Below are 16,478 nucleotides of genomic sequence, written 5' to 3'. Positions count from 1 at the left end.
TTGAGTTATTGGCCGGTGGAGAAAGATGCACAGACAAGCAGGTTGTATCCTCACAAAGTTTACAGGGAGAATGCTTGCTAGAGAAAGTATGAGAAAGACAGAGGAGAGCGAAAGAGCAAGGGGAGGACGAAAGAGAAAAAGGAGAGAGTAAAAGGTAAGAAAATGAGACAAAGAAGAGAGATGGAAAAAAGGAGAAAAAGGAGAGAGAAAAAGGAGAGAGAAAAGGGAAAGAGAAAAAGGTTAGAAAAGGCAAGGGACTAAAAAAGGAGAGTGCCGTATGACTAAATCATACAGTATTCTCCAGCCATTTCCTAAAGCACCTTTGAGGAATGCTCTTCTTGCTGATAGTTTTTTTGGCTTCCCTATATTGCTGGTTCTCGGGTAGAGCGCCTAAGCGGAGACTATATTCTGAACATTCTGGAGGCGGATGTTTATCTTACAAGAAGGCAAGGTCAAGTTAACTGTGTTAATCTCAACAGTCATCTGGCCTACTGTTATGAAATGATGAGGGGTCGGGGGTGGGAGGCAGTCTTGGGGGGTTGGGGGTAATTTTCCAGTTATGTACAGGGTTCCAGGTGTTTTGAGTATGACCAAAAACACAGTTCAATTGGAAAGGGGTGTCACTGTAGCTTGACCTTGAGTCACGTCACACACTAGAACCTTCCAGCTGTGTGTGCTATTAACTGCCAGTTCGTTTTGCATGGCCTAGTGCCCAGGGTGGGTGGAGACCTCATTTAAAGCGCCACAGCAGAGGGCACTTCAGGCCCTGTTTTGACGGAACTACTTTCCTAGATTGGAAATGATCATTCAGGTTCTACCTCTGAAATACAATGCAGACTGCTAACACATTTAACTGACTAAGGGTCACTGTATGTCTACGTGGAGTAGAGAGAAAAAAATAGGGCAATGACATACACTGACTGACTGCCGTCAGCGGAACTAGCCAGCATGCTAACCATAGCTAGCCAACTAGCATTGTGAGCAGTGAGCGCCGTTTCAATTGGAACAAAGACTTTTGACAAAGACTACCTGTCAAGAGATGCCTCTCAGCTGAAAGTAGCAAGTGTACTACTTGTGCAAGCAGTGGTTAAAACAAGAAATCCTGAGGCGACAGAGGTAAAGGCAGTTTAAACGGCATTCCAAAATGTGACAATTTTGTTAAAAGTACTATTTTCAAATGTTTATGTATACTAGCAGTAAAAAAGTGACACTTCAAACTGACCAATGGATTATGGTAAGGGTCTGTTAGTGGACGGGAGAAAACAGATTTGCGTCTCCATATCGGGACGAGAGTTATTTTGTTGGATTGTGATGTCGAAGGTCACCATGTGAGAGAAACTGGTGCAAACTGGATACGTAATAACCCGTTGGGGGGGCTTTCCTCCAGTTGCGCAGTAAAATACCCCTAGGTTACAGCAAAAATGAGTTTCTCTCATTCTGTACACTGGCAAAGGGAGTTGCAGCCAGATGCATCTGATTAATAAACAATGCCATTCTTGTGGATGGAATCATTCGACGCCACACAAACTCACAGCCTAATCTGCTGGAAAATAGAGAAATGTGTCTACCTCTAGTATAATGTTGCCACCAGCAAGAAGTTGTCTTCTAGGTGCACATGGGCCAACTAAAAATGCATCTTCCACCTGTAAACAATGCCTTCCCAACATTCAGAGATGTGGAGGGATGCCACATTGGTTTCTCAGGGAAAGTTTCTAACTTTCTTATCTAATCTTCTGCTCAAAGTTAAAACAGGCAGAGGAAGTAGGTGTTTCTAAATAAACATTGCCATGCGGGTGGGTGGTAACATTTAAAAGGAAGTTCACCCATTTTGTGGCCTTAATTTCACTATGCTCCGATAGGTGATTTAAAAATTTTTTTTCCCTGTTTTCATTTTTGTTAGAGAAAACTGTTAAAAAAAAAAAAAAAAAAAGTACAATGAAGGAAAGATTAACATGTAATAAAACGCTCTAAAACTCAATGAAACCACATATATTAAGAAAACAGGAATTCATGGGACAGTAGGATTCAATGCTCAGACATTCACAGAGTGATATTCCAAAATCATTTAATTAGGAGGGTTTTAGAAGATGCTTAGGCACATTTTCATATTGTATTAAAGTCAATGGCAATGACTCAGCAAAATGTGACATCCAATATTCTCACTAAAGAAAAAATCTAAAAACCATTTGGGGGATCAACTATAAGCAAATAGCAAGAATACGGTCACGTAACAAACATGTAAAAAAAAAATATATATTTACATTACAGGAAAAGCTGGCATCTTCCCAGACAGCTTTTAAGTGACACTCAGACTTGCCAACTATCATCCTGTGATTTAAACAATGACATGGCCAATACCGTTGTACAAAATTACAGATATCCTCTAGCAATCCTATTTCTGGTTAAAAGAAGGGGATTTCTATGTGTGGTATAAAAAATGAATTCAATGGACATTAGTTTGTCACTAAAATGTACTGAGAATGTACTTAACTTACAACAGAGCCAAAAATAGTACGTAAAGGAGAATATTACATTTAAAAAACCACACCTCTAAAGTGGTCATCTGGAGCAGTTTCACCCTACTGATATTGGATTCCCTCTGAAGTCAGTCATCTGATTTAGAGTTAAGCCTAGTTTCTGTATCAAGTAGACATAACTTAGAACATGTCCAGTCAAACCAAAACTCGAACAAACCGTCAAACAGTACCTGAAAGGGATGTCCCAAAATGTAAATCTAACTAAAAAAGAAAGTCAAAAGTTAGTCTTTTTAAGATATGATCTTGAATCCCATTCAAAGGACCAGGAAAAGAACACAAAACCGTGAAAGTCTTACTAACACAGCACCCAGGTTCAATTTAGGTTCATCAAACCTCAAACAGCTAATCCACAAACCATTCTCAGAAGAGAAAGCAGGCTACAGTAAACCCCTTACAGCCTCTATTGGTGTTTTTTGCGATTGAGGGAGGACTGACCAAACTGGGGCCACGTAGGTCACATGAACCAAGCGCTATTCAGATATAACTCTAGCTGAAATTGAATAGAAAGATGAGCTTAATATGTCTAATATCCTGAAGTTGTGTGTCTGACAAAAACAGCTTGTTACGTAGCAGATCTGCCACTTACCTCGTATCAACCAGTGCTGGGCCTGAGTTACCTAATGGGTGCTTCCCCGAGTGTCTCTAGATAGAAAAGCCTCTCATCAACACAGGGAGGGAGAGAAATGAGGAGAGCAGGCTATCTGGGGAAGTCCCATCCAACTATGTAGAGTGGTACACGTGTCACGGAACAGGGTAGTGGAGTTGTGTGGACCAACCTTGACAAGCACACGAACGACACTCATTCAGCAGATATTAGAAAATGTTCACGCCCCCGCCGGCGGCAGCAGCGCGCCCACGCACCCGCGCCCATGCACCCACCTGCGGCAGCAGCGCGCCCGCCCGCCCCCGCCGGCGGCAGCAGCAGCGCGCCCGCCCGCCCCCGCCGGCGGCAGCAGCAGCAGCGCGCCCGCCCGCCCCCGCCGGCGGCAGCAGCAGCGCACCCGCGCCCACACACTCACCTGCGGCAGCAGCACCCACGCAACCAGCGGCAGCAGCACCCACGCAACCAGCGGCAGCAGCACCCACGCAACCACCGGCAGCAGCACCCACGCAACCACCGGCAGCAGCACCCACGCAACCACCGGCAGCAGCACCCACGCAACCACCGGCAGCAGCACCCACGCAACCACCGGCAGCAGCACCTACGCATCCGCACCAGCCGGCGGCGGCAGCGCCCACGCACCAGCCGGCGGCGGCAGCACCCACGCAACCAACGGCGGCCGTGCCCATGCACCCACACCTACGCATCCGCACCCACGCTACCGCGCCCAAGCGCCCAAGCACCCACGCATCCGCCGGCAGCAGCGCCTACGTATCTGCGCACACGCATCCGCCGGCAACGCATCGGCCGGCAGCCGCGCCCACGCATGCACACTCACTTGTAGGTGTTAAAAATAAAAAAAACAGCAGTCTTAAACAACACTTCACTTGCGCTGTAAGTTGTATCTGTGGCATAAAGTCTCCAAGGAACTGGATGGTTTGAATGCTGATGTGTTGTGCCCAATAACAGCCCGTAGTCCTGGTACACTGGACATATACCACCCCCACTTGTGCCTTACAGGTCTCTACGCTGTCACTTTGTGCTCAAAGGTTAAAAAAAATAATATATAAATAAAAAACAATGGCTGAGAGCTGAAAACACATGGTACAAAAATATCTATTTGCATGGCATCTCCAACCTCTTTTGGAGAAGTGCTAAAAATTATTGTGTCTTTACTGTTCAAGAGAAAGACAATATTTTCCGTCAATTCACTTGAACAAATAAGGATGTAACTACAACTCTAAAGACGAGCCAATAAAATTAGATTTAAACAAAATGGGAGCACATTTCAATTATTAATTTCAACAAAAAGGATGGTGTGGTTTTTGATTAATGTAACCTGCTGCTGCCGCCATTTTATACAAATCAAGATATTTCAAATGATGTTCTGTGTGCGGAGAAGCAGGGAGTGTACAATTGCTGCACAAAGGTAAACCGTTTAGTATTGGTTCGCAGGGCAAAATGAAACAGCAACACACCTATTATGTAGGGTAGAAATCACAATTTGAGTATGATCAAGAACTTTAGAAGACTGCGCACCAGCATTTTTAATTGCATGCGAGTGTGAAATTGTCCCACGGCAGAACCCTTCCCAACATTGTTTTCAATTACCACAACTATCAGCATTCAGGATTAAAACCACCTAGGTAATGTAAGAAATAAGGCACAAGGGGGCATGGTATATGACCAACGTACCTTGGCTAACAGACTCTTTCGGTGTTATTAAACAGTGATGAGCCAAACTGGTGGCAGAAACCTCTTTACGTACACCTTCTACAATAATTTTTGTAAATGCCATATCAAAGATATAATATTACCGTATATCCCATTCATTCATTAAATGCTTGCATAAATACTGAGTGATGAAAGATAAACTGTCTAAGCATGAGCAATTTGGTTTGTTTGCATGCTAATTCTGCTTACAAGCTAGCTAATGCTGGTCAGTGGAGATTACCATTGCGAAACACCCTACTGAGAAGCTTTGTGGTTGCTGCTGTTACTAATTTATCATTATTATTATAACTACATCATTGATTTTGCCTGAGTGTGATAAATAGTGGACAAAACTTTGCCTGATATGAAATGAGCACTGCAGAGACGAGCTGATTGCATCAGTCCAGTCTGTCCGTTTAATGGCTTGCAACCATTTAGCTTCCAAGTGTGGCTTTGAAAACGGTATTCTATAAAAATGAAGGCCATCTTTATTTTCATTCCTATTCTGGCATCCAATGGCACAACAAGAAATGTTTTCCCTTTAGTCCGAGGATCTTGCCCGTTCCCCTACACTTGCCCGTTCCCACAAACTTCAGTGATGTAACCATGACGTCCACTCCAAATTGGTCTATAGCCGTTCTAAGGAACGATGCATCAGTGTCCCCAGGACACAGCGCTTAGCAGTAGTATACTGGCAACATACCACAAACCCCCAAGATGCCTTACTGCCCTTATGAACCGGTTATCAACACGATTACAGCATTAAAAACTCATGTTATGCAGTTAAAAGCTAAACATTGTGTTCTCAATTAGCCAAAACTGGCATTAGCTAGCTAGCCAATTACTTCTCTTGAATTTAATGTAGCGACAATTACTAGAAATTTAGAGTACAAAATAACATCCTAAGGCCATCATCACTTATATATGAATAGTGTAGGTAACAACGTTGTTAAATAAATGTGATTTTTAATGATAGAAGACAAACAACTAGCCTACTGCCATACATCAACCAAGTGTGTAAGGACCCTGTTATGGATTCAGTTTTGTGAAAATCCCCCAAAAATAATGGTCTTTCTTTGCCCTGGTATTGAATGGAATCAATTTAACTGCCTCTGCTTGGTCTTCAAAGACAAAACTGTGACCTTTGATAGACCTCCTGTAGGGGACCAATCAGACTGTCAATCACAGGCTGAAGGGAAGGCGGGAAAGACCACAGCCCACATCTCACTGAGCTGACAGTGTGTGTTATTTCAGCTCAAAATCATGTGAGGCTGTCATTCTGGCTCAAAAACAAGTGAGGCTGTCATTTTGGCTCAAAAATCCCACTCCCATCAAGTAAATTGGTTAACAAGAGGCACGACAGAAACCCTCTCAAATGAGGGCCGCACACCAGCAGGGCCATGTCTAGGGCAAACACATAGAAACATCTGCAAAGGAGCTGTCTGGTCCAGGAATAACTTTGAGGCTAAATAAAGGCAACAGCAAGCAGGTTTTGAAATTTTATAGAAACAATGAAACAAGTCACACAGAGGTACCCTTTTATTTAAACAAGAATGACAATGAATGCCCGAGATTTGTCTGAGATCACAAAGCACAGTAATTGTCGGAGTTGATCACAGTGCTCCCATCCCACTAACGTGATTTGATATAACTTAAACGCAACATCAGGGGACCCCAATCAACTGTGGCAAATGCCACATTTTGTGATGAATGTCAGTCACTGGTTTATAAGTTTAGGCCTACCTTGTCACTCATCTCCTCCATAGAAGGTTTGTGGGCCAATTTGTTATTCCCCTGCAATTTCCATGTTTTTACTCTTTCGTGCGCATGCACGCACAGCAATATCAAGGTGAGGAAAAGCAATTTCTTACCAAAATACTTTATATAACTATTTAACTTATCTCTAACCTAGGGCCATATAATTTCCTCACCACAGAGACTGATGAGGGAATAATAGAATACAGACAGACAGAATTTTTTTTTAATGTTCTATAATTCCGACTTTTACTCTAAAAGTGCCGTAGGCTACGCACTGTTCCTTAGTTGTCATTGCTAGCGTTAAGTGGATCTCTATGTGAAACTTGTTCTCACTCACAAATGTAAAACGTTCACGGTGGGGCTTACGGTTTTGTTGAGGCATGTGCAGAGGCTGATATTCCACACAAAACAGATGCTCAAGCGCTGCAGGCACCGGGACCATGTTGCCAGATATGGAGAGCCCTTTAACAGGACTGCCAGTGCATGGTAGCAATGCGCCGGTTGGCTCATCATAACTTCCAATCCCTGCGGTCATAGCCACAGTGTAGGCGGGTTTGGGTTCATAAAATAGTTTGGATAAAGGGCAGGCTGGTTAAACCAAAAAGTTTAATGGGGACATCTGGGGAAGAAAAGTACATAACCGGCCACAATTACAACTGATTTTATAAGGCACTACTAACACCAATTCCAACACTAAGCCAAAACGTAACAGTAAGCCCGAAAAAGGTTCTTGTTAAAGTGAAGACTGGCCAATTGTTCTCACTTCACATGACTTTCCTTGTTTTACTATAGTATTGAGGACCGATGGATAGATACCATGAATGGAGCCAATGAGATTCCATGGTTGGCACAACTGAAAGTTCTGGAATGTGACCTGCTAAACACGGCCCTAATTCTGGTGTACAAAATAAAAATTATAACTTTAGGCCCCAGCCACCCTGCCATGCCTGTCAGAACAACCAAAGGGTATGCTCCACCCATCAGCAATTGCATTTGCATATTCTACACCAATCAGCACAACAGGAGCTGAGCACAGGGAAGTTCTTTGGCCAATCTCCAGTGGAGTCAGCGCCAGTAGCCAGTAATAGTGGAAAACATTTGACCTATAATCTAGAGAAGAGAAAAAAGTAAAAGCTAAACATCAATCAGCAATTATCTCAAATATCTAAGCCTTGGTTATTTACCATGAACAACTGCACAATACAAGGATGACATATTGATGGAAAATGCTACAAATACAATGAAAAATCCTCAATGGGTTGCATGTAAAGAGAAATCTATTCTAATAAAAAACAAAGCTACCTAAAGACTATAACAATAATTCTCGTTGGTCTCTCTCTGCATATGAACCGGGTGACTTACAATCATGTCTAAGTACCCCATCAAGAGTCAATCAGACACTCCTGCTACTCGTATTGCAGATGAAGGTCGTGACCTCTATCTCTGCCATCTGTGGGAACCGAGAACCATCCGCCATCCCTCATTAAACTCAGTGCTTGGGTGAGATAAGGATTTCTCCTGCATGCAGCAGTCAATATGTCCGGATCAAAGTTCCCAGGCTGCATGGACACAGACTGCATGTGTGTCTGTCTATGCATGGTCTATGCATGCTAACACTCATATGAAACAATGGACCTGTGTATGCTAACACTCGTATGAAACAGTGGACCTGTGCATGCTAACACTTGTATGAAACAGTGGACCTGTGTGGTCTTACTTGACCCACTAGGCCACTGAGGAGCACACTGAACATTAGACTGTAGGTGGGGTTCAACCCGTTTGCAGACTTAAGGCTACTCACAAACAGTAACCTGGTTTTGTAAACTCCAACCCATGTTGCTGCGGCCTTTCAAATGTAATAATTGTTCAGGTTTTTCCATGGAAATAAAGCCACATAAATACAGAAATGGAACAAAAAACACAAATTGGGTCTTTAGAGCAACGGGGAAAAATGACTTCTTTTCAATCTCAAAGGCTGCGATTTCTCCCAGCTGTCAGTGGTATTCGCAGATGGGGCAATTTGTTGACGGTAATCTTAAGCGTTGTAGTGGGGGGAAAATAGCTACTCATTACAAAGGACTTAAGAAAAAAAAAAAAAAAAACACAAAACCATGTGTCCGAATATACAACAAGCCAAAGTTCAAATGTACATTAACTCTTACACTTTACAGTATTGGGTGAAAAGCAGAAGACAACCTCCAGAAAACATTTCTCATTCTCATCAACACAACTACGTGGCGGGGGTAGTTTTAGGCACGTTTTTAACAGAGACGTGTCCGTAGGTGTCCCAGAGTTTAGCCAAAAAGCAGATCCATCACAGTCCCAGCACTGGATTTGTTTGGTGTCTTCAGCCCAGGAGTACGTTCAGTCCAGTGTAAAATGTTTGCCAGGGGCAGGGTCCAGTGCTAACCTTTTTTTCTCACTGCCCCTATTGGACCAGTTGCTCTGAAAACTACTGGCCCAGACTGATTTTTACTAATAATAAAAAAAAAATACAATTGTATTGTATGTAAATATCAAATCATCAGGATATTGATTTATACCACATGTTTGCATGCGATTTCTGTTTGCATAAATAGGATGCGACGTACATGATTACTTTTGAATACCATTTCAGGTACATATGGTGGAGAGGGTGAGGTGCGTCCTGACCTGTGTGGGTGTGACCATTGGTAATCCTCAAATGTAAGCAGCACAACCATGAGCAGATGCTCTCTGGGCTACCTTAATCCGACTGATGACTGGCAGGTCATTTTTGCTGAACTCAACATTGAGTCCCCTTGTACCGAAAACCACCCAGTAAATAGGGGCCAATGTGTCAGTCTGGCCACACCCTGGCGAGCAGACAGCAAACACCCCAGGCTTCCTCTCACCCCTATGACCTCTGGAGCCCAGCCAACCCCCCTGTTTGAGGTCTGGTGGCAGGCAACAAGACAAATGACCTGGAAGAGTGAAACAATTTGGCCTTGAACTTAAGTAAGTTTCAAGGACAGGCCCAGAAAAGAGGTTCATACATTAGACCAGTGCCCTTGTTCTTCTTCCCAACTCCTTTTTAATTCAATTTTATTGGGTGATTCTTTTTTAATCTGGTTTCTCTTGACTTAAATATTATGAATATTGTTATGACTGGGATTAATTTCCCTGGTTCTCCTACCAGGCGTCTCTGCGTTCCTGTGATGTGCGGGGGGGGGGGGGGGGGGGGGGTTCCCTACACAGGGTTTGAAAAAAAAAAATCTTGGGAATTTTGCAACCCTAGTCAGGATTCCAGGAAAGGAGTGTGTGTGTGTGGGTGTGTGTGTGTGTGTGTGTGGGTGTGTGTGTGAAGAACACCCTGACAGTCAAGGTGTATAATACCTGCAACCAAAAACAAGACTGGCAACCACCGCCTTCCCAGGAACCCAGAAAACCACAACCGCTGATAGTTCAGATTTAGACATCCAAAATGCTCTAATTGCTTTGAGGGATTTCGAGTGAGTGCGTTTGACTGGAACAGATTGTTCATCATGAGCTTGAAGTCTTCAGAGGAGCCAGACATTAACCGGCTGAGAGGGTCAGGACAATACCCCGTAATAACAGTGGTAATAACAGAGGAGCCAGACATTAACCGTCTGAGAGGGTCAGAACAATACCCTGTAATAACAGTGGTAATAACAGTGGTAATAACACCAGGTTCAGCTGCCTCTCCAACACAGTAGTCTGACAGGATAAACCCGGCACCCAATGCTCTTGAAAACACACCACAAATCCACAGACATTTCCAAAATAATCAGAAACAGGCCGGAATGATATTAAAGCGCAACTGCAGACAAGTTGGTTAACACAGTTCCTATTTTATAGAATTGGATCTGTATCAGGGCTATTCACCTAAGATCCTGCAGGGCCAAATCCTTTGTTTTTCCATTCTCTACAAATGACCAGGGAGTTGCTTTCAAATGTGCACTTAGATTTTATTTACAGTACGTAGCTAGCATGAAAGTCAGCTGTCATTTTTCAAGAGTATCTCCAAAAGATGTCAAAACGGAGAGTACAGCCTAAAAACGTGTTGGCTGTTCGCCAGTGCACTTCAGAGGTCTGGAAAACAGTGTGCATTGGAAACCCTTTTTCACTCCTTTTCCAGTATTCAACGTGACATAATGAAGAATCGGACGTTTGGTCATCAAATCCCGGCAGAGCACACGACGCAGTAGCCAAATTAAAATAAACACTCATTATTGCATTGTTGACATTGGCCACAACAACATGCCGTTTGCTGTACCAAAGTAGCTAACTAACATAACCAAAGGGCCCAAAGCGAGCAGTATGTCAGTAATGACGCCGGTGGTGGCCAGCAGCACTTATGACGCAGTTTCTTGTCCACACAGAACATAAGCGCTCTGCGTTTTCCTGCCATCGGAGCACGCTCACTGAGGTGCCAAGAGAAGTCCACACCGGAAAGAACGGGAGGAAGCAATAACGCATTCAGAAACCCAGCCAGGGAACAATTCAGGGCCGGGACACGCAGTGAATTCAATTAACGAGCAGGTGAAAACAACTAAATTAAATAATTCAGCCCTTGAGGAAAGAAGTTTAAGAGATCTGGTCAATAACCTACAGCAGTGAACATCCACAGCTTTATTGGTTGTGTCTTGGCAACCCTGCCATATTGATTGGTTAGATTAAGGGAAGAGGTTGAGGGGGGTGGGGGCATTGACATTTCTGTCATTTAGCAGAGGCTCTTATCCATACATTTTCCTACAGGTCCCCAGTGGGGATCGAACTCAACTGTGTTGCAAGCTCAATTCTCCAACAGCTGAGCCACCCAGCAGGACCTAGAAGGATCTGGAATTAATAAACTAAGCTACTGTATCTGTAGCAGATACTTATCTAGTGCAGGTTATAAAAACAACCTAGAGAAGTGAACAGAGCTGGGGACAAAAGGGGGGCCACACGGGGTGAGATAAATACATTGATGAACTGCCTTGATTGACCTGAAAACGATTAATGGAAGAATACATTGAAAACTTTGGTGTGGCCCACTCTTTTCCCCGTACAAGAACTACTACTAATACTACCACCATCATTACTACCACCATCACAATCACCTCCACTACCACAACCACCACCACCACCACAACAACTGCCACCACCACTACTATTACAAACCCAATTCCAAAAAAGTTGTGAGTAAAAAAGGAATGGAATCATTTACAAATCTCATAAACTTATATTTAATTCACAATAGAATATAGATAACATATCGAATGTTGAAAGTGATGTCATGCCAAATATTGGCTCATTTTAGATTTCATGAGAGCTACACATTCCAAAGAAGTTGGGACAGGTAGCAATAAGAGGCCGGAAAAGTTAAATGTACAGATAAGGAACAGATGGAGGACCAATTTGCAACTTATTATGTCAATTGGCAACATGATTGGGTATAAAAAGAGCCTCTCAGAGTGGCAGTGTCTCTCAGAAGTCAAGATGGGCAGAGGATCACCAATTCCCCCAATGCTGTGGCGAAAAATAGTGGAACAATATCAGAAAGGAGTTTCTCTGAGAAGAATTGCAAAGAGTTTGAAGTTATAATCTACAGTGCATAATATTCAGATAATCTGGAACAATCTCTGGCGTAAGGGTCAAGGCCGGAAAACCATTCTGGATGCCCGTGATCTTCGGGCCCTCAGACGGCACTGCATCACATACAGGAATGATACTGTAATGGAAATCACAACATGGGCTCAGGAATACTTCCAGAAAAAACATTGTCGGTGAACACAATCCAGAAAACATTGTCGGTGAACACAATCCACCGTGCCACCAGCACCACCACTACTACTATTACTACAATCACCAGAATCACCACCACCACTACCACATTTGATGTAGCTGCCAACTGTACAACTAACATTTACCAATTATAGCAAACTGAACATTTCTTGTACAGCCTACTTGTCATGATGAACAATTTCAAAGAAACATCTGCTGCGAGAAGTCAGCGTCAATAATTCTTGGTTTAATCATCCCATCGAGCACGGGGACTCCTGCTTCCGGCAGCACCTCCTCCCAGGCACTGGCCATAGGAAACGGCAAGGGAGGGGGCACCCCCAACCGATCTGCATTAAATGAGATATAACGTCCGGGGCTCAGAGTCAAGCACCCTGTAACCAACACAGTAGCAGAATCTGCAGCAGGCAGGCAGCAAGGGAGGATCTTCATTGCATTTCGCTTTGACTACTATGCCCAACATGTGGCCCGCTCTGGGGACATGTGGGGGATGGTCAACCTGTCTGGCCAATGTGCAATCTGCAGCACCGCGACCCCACAGTCAGGGCCAGGCGCGCTCATGTGCGTTCAGCCTCCCGAAACCGTTTCCCACAATGCAGGCGTCACCCGGACCCTGATCCTTACTGAAATGCAGTCAAAGGATTGGCCAACTGCAGGGCACCACAGTGGAGGCCTTGCTAGGGCACTACAGAGCACCCGCCCATAAGGACAGGAAACCATCTTCGCAACAGACAAACATAAGAAACGCCAGTTCACCTTGGAGGGAGTGATCACATCGGACAATGACAGCATTGACCTGCTGAGATCATGCGTCTGATGCAATGACATGAAACGTAACATTCTATAACAGAAAACTACACAGACCGTGTTAGATTCAACCCAAGGCTTGAGCGGGTTACTGTATAATACAGGGTTCGTGTAACAACAGTTCCTGGTTGACAGAGAGCAGAGAAAATTACAATATCGGCACATACTATGACTATGCAAGCACGTAGGAGACGGATTAGACCAGACAAAACCTTGACCTGTTTTTATTTACAAAGTATGCTTATAGTGTTTCTAGCTGAATTTTCTATAGGCCTAGTGCACATTGCTACGTGTTAATTTAAGCTCACTTAAGATTTAACACTGATAAGCAAACTCGCTCGGTTGGTTTCTGGTATAGACAGAAAGGTATTTTGATCAAACAATTAGTGTAAAACCTGGCGCCTGTGGATGTACCATTATGTAAACCTCGCAACAAAAAAAATGATATATATAATACTCATATGGCGATCTATCACAATGAAATCAACGCGCCAAAGCACATTTCTAGGTTAACGTTGAATGATTGCGAAAACGGTTCCCTCTCTCTCACACCACTAAGATCATTCGACAGAATTTCCTGGGTGCGTACAATATGAACGATCAAGTTCAGAATGCGGCGGCGCGGACAGATGCATATCAGCAAGCTTGCAAACTGGGTACGTTTTCAGACGGACTACAATAAATCCATATCAGTATGCCAGAAGGTTCACCATAGTGAATTTGAAAACTCAATCCAGGCGTATGTGAATAAATCTTGACATTGACAACCGTAGCCGACAGGCTATAATACAATTACGCTACAAATGTCAATGTTTAATAATTATCCAAAGTCCCAACTGCTTTATTCTCTCTCAACCGGTCATAACTTCAGAATGTCAAGCATCATCTTGTCTGACTAGCTGTGTGGGCAGATATGTGGATAGATAAAATATCGCAACCTTGGCTGCAGAACATTCAGCTAATGCAGTAAAAACAGTAACAAATCTCCACTGTCTGTAGCGAGAACTTGGCTTTCAAAGGAGGGCACAGTACACTAGACCCCCAGCTAGGCAACAAAAAAAATTAAATTAAAATGCTCTGCATTGTTATAAACACGAAATTACGGATGGGTGGATTGCCTGACAAGTTATACGTCAAATTATATTTAACATTTCCAAGTATTTTTTTACTACTGACTTAAAAGTAACAAAGAAAAAGGAGGAACCTACCACGTGATGAGGACTGAGTCCGGGGGAATTTTAGAAACAAATCCCGCAGTTTAATAGTGATTTCATCAAGGAAACAAATTATGTGGAAAAATCAACTAGTTTGAGAAAGCCTCTTCACAAAATCCGTCTCGTGCGCTCCAAATTCAGCAACCCCGTGTAGCTCCCGGAATCACGAAATGGGCGAAACAACGAGTAGTTGAGGAACCGAGTCAGCTTGCTTGCTCTCTCACTTTGTAATTATACAGTAGCTAGATGTCCAATCTAGCATATTTCAAATGCGGTTGTATTCGTACTCAAGTCCAATTGGTCTTGTCATATTTCCCAAAGGCTTTAATCGATGAATTTTGATGTATTTTCCCCGGTAATCCGTTTTTACTGTTGCCGTTTTAGGGAGAGCGTCACACGGAAAATGGCGGCTTGCTCCTCTCCCTCGGATTTCAAGTCTGAAACAACCGGAGAGCAAAGCCGCGGCGGGAGACATTCCTCATGCTCGCCACTAGAGTGGAACTTACGTTTCTGTCCGCTAGAGGGAGCCAACGTAGACCATTCAAAATTCAACATGGCTGAAACTGGGTTGCTCTGTCTTCCATCATGGCTCAATTAAATGGTGACTTGCAAATATTACATTACGCACAAGAGCCGGAATGGATCCAAGTTTGACACTGAATAAAAAAGGTTGGGTCTGAAGGCTTGGAGGAAGTGATCTACATTCAAACTGTTATGGGCTTAAGGGCACTCTAATCTGCAATTAGAGCATGTGAACTAAACCAGTCCCTCATAGCGGAAATATTATTATGGGTGTTGTGTATAATTCTTATTTACCGCCAGGGGGAACTAATGAACACAACACTATTTCGCAATGCAACAGAGAGCACCGATTAGCAATGTATTTAATCATGTGGTGTAGTAATTCAGTTGAAAAATGTTTTGTTGCGAAACGTTCCATCATTTTCCATCGGACACAATTCAGTTAAGTCCCTTTCTAAATGAATACACGACTGTTCACGAATCGTTTTAGTAGCAAAATGTTTAATCATATAGATGTTATTAACATTTAGGTCAGACCCTCCCTCTAAATCGGTTTGCTTTTCTATAGCAAAACGTTTCGTTTCGGTAATAAATGTTGAACAAACACTTCCTTTTTCCGTTTTTGTGTGTCTGTGCAAGTCTTAATATAGGCTACATGTGTAGCTTTTAAGAAAGAGGCAAACTATGGTCCAGTGACCACTGAAAATCTAATTGGAGTATTTCGTTTTTGTGTTTTCCATTTCAAAACAGAATCTCTGCATTATGATGACCCATCAAATCATTGAGATCGCACTGTTTGCATTCTGCAAATGTTTGCTCTACTAATGTGCAATTGCGCCATCTAGTGGTATTACGTACCATCAACCCTTCACCGGTGTCAGCATGAATCCCGCACCATTTAAGTATTCAGGTTGCCATGCTAGGCAGGGACACGATATAATAGTGAAGGCGTTAAATAATGTCATTATATAGATTAATGGAACAATGCACTTCGATAATCTGTCCAACGTAATTAAACCTAGTAATGTGCGTTGTAGCTCTATTTATAATTATAACACAATATCAATATTTACAATCACGAAGCACTTACCTCGGAACAACAACTTTCACCTCCCATTCCTCATTCCCTACAAAATCCGTCCCTAAGGAAAACATAATATCCAGGTGTCTTATAGGAAAGTTTAACAAGAACAAGGTAATCCTTCCCCTTCTGTCCAAGGGACCTGAAAACACAAAGAGCGTTACAAATATAAAATAATAATATGACGGACATCAATACTTTGTCATGTTGTGTAAAATATTTAAAACCTATTACTTGTTTTTTTTCTCATTAAGGAGTCTGAATGACAATTATTCTCATATAATCAACGATGTAGAATGGCCCGGCTGGATAACTATGGAAGTTACCTTGTTGATATTTGGGGATATTTTCGTTAAAACAAAGCAACAGTGAACAGTCTTCCAAATTAAGAATAATTTTAGTTTGAGACTATAAATACTACTTCACTGATTTGATTGTACTGAGTTTAACTCATCAATGTTGGCTAGCTGGCCAAAGGCTAA

The 16,478-nt window shown here is 42.9% G+C and overlaps 1 protein-coding gene across 3 annotated transcripts in view; it reads right to left on the bottom strand.

The window, feature by feature from the left end:
* kansl1b (KAT8 regulatory NSL complex subunit 1b) overlaps window positions 1–16,156 on the bottom strand; it is a 71,976-nt gene extending 55,820 nt beyond the window's left edge. The window contains exon 1 of one of the 3 annotated variants that reach the window (XM_010892502.4): window positions 16,006–16,156. The gene's annotated coding sequence lies outside the window, so the exon portion shown is untranslated. Of the gene's footprint in view, window positions 1–14,387; window positions 14,896–16,005 lie in introns of those variants that run through there. The other 2 variants (XM_020050969.2, XM_010892501.4) reach the window with 2 other exon arrangements.
* Window positions 16,157–16,478: the final 322 nt, after the last annotated feature.

Source organism: Esox lucius, chromosome 11, assembly GCF_011004845.1.
Source record: "Esox lucius isolate fEsoLuc1 chromosome 11, fEsoLuc1.pri, whole genome shotgun sequence".
Taxonomy (NCBI): Eukaryota; Metazoa; Chordata; class Actinopteri; order Esociformes; family Esocidae; genus Esox; species Esox lucius.
This window is presented reverse-complemented; position numbering and strand designations above follow the sequence as displayed.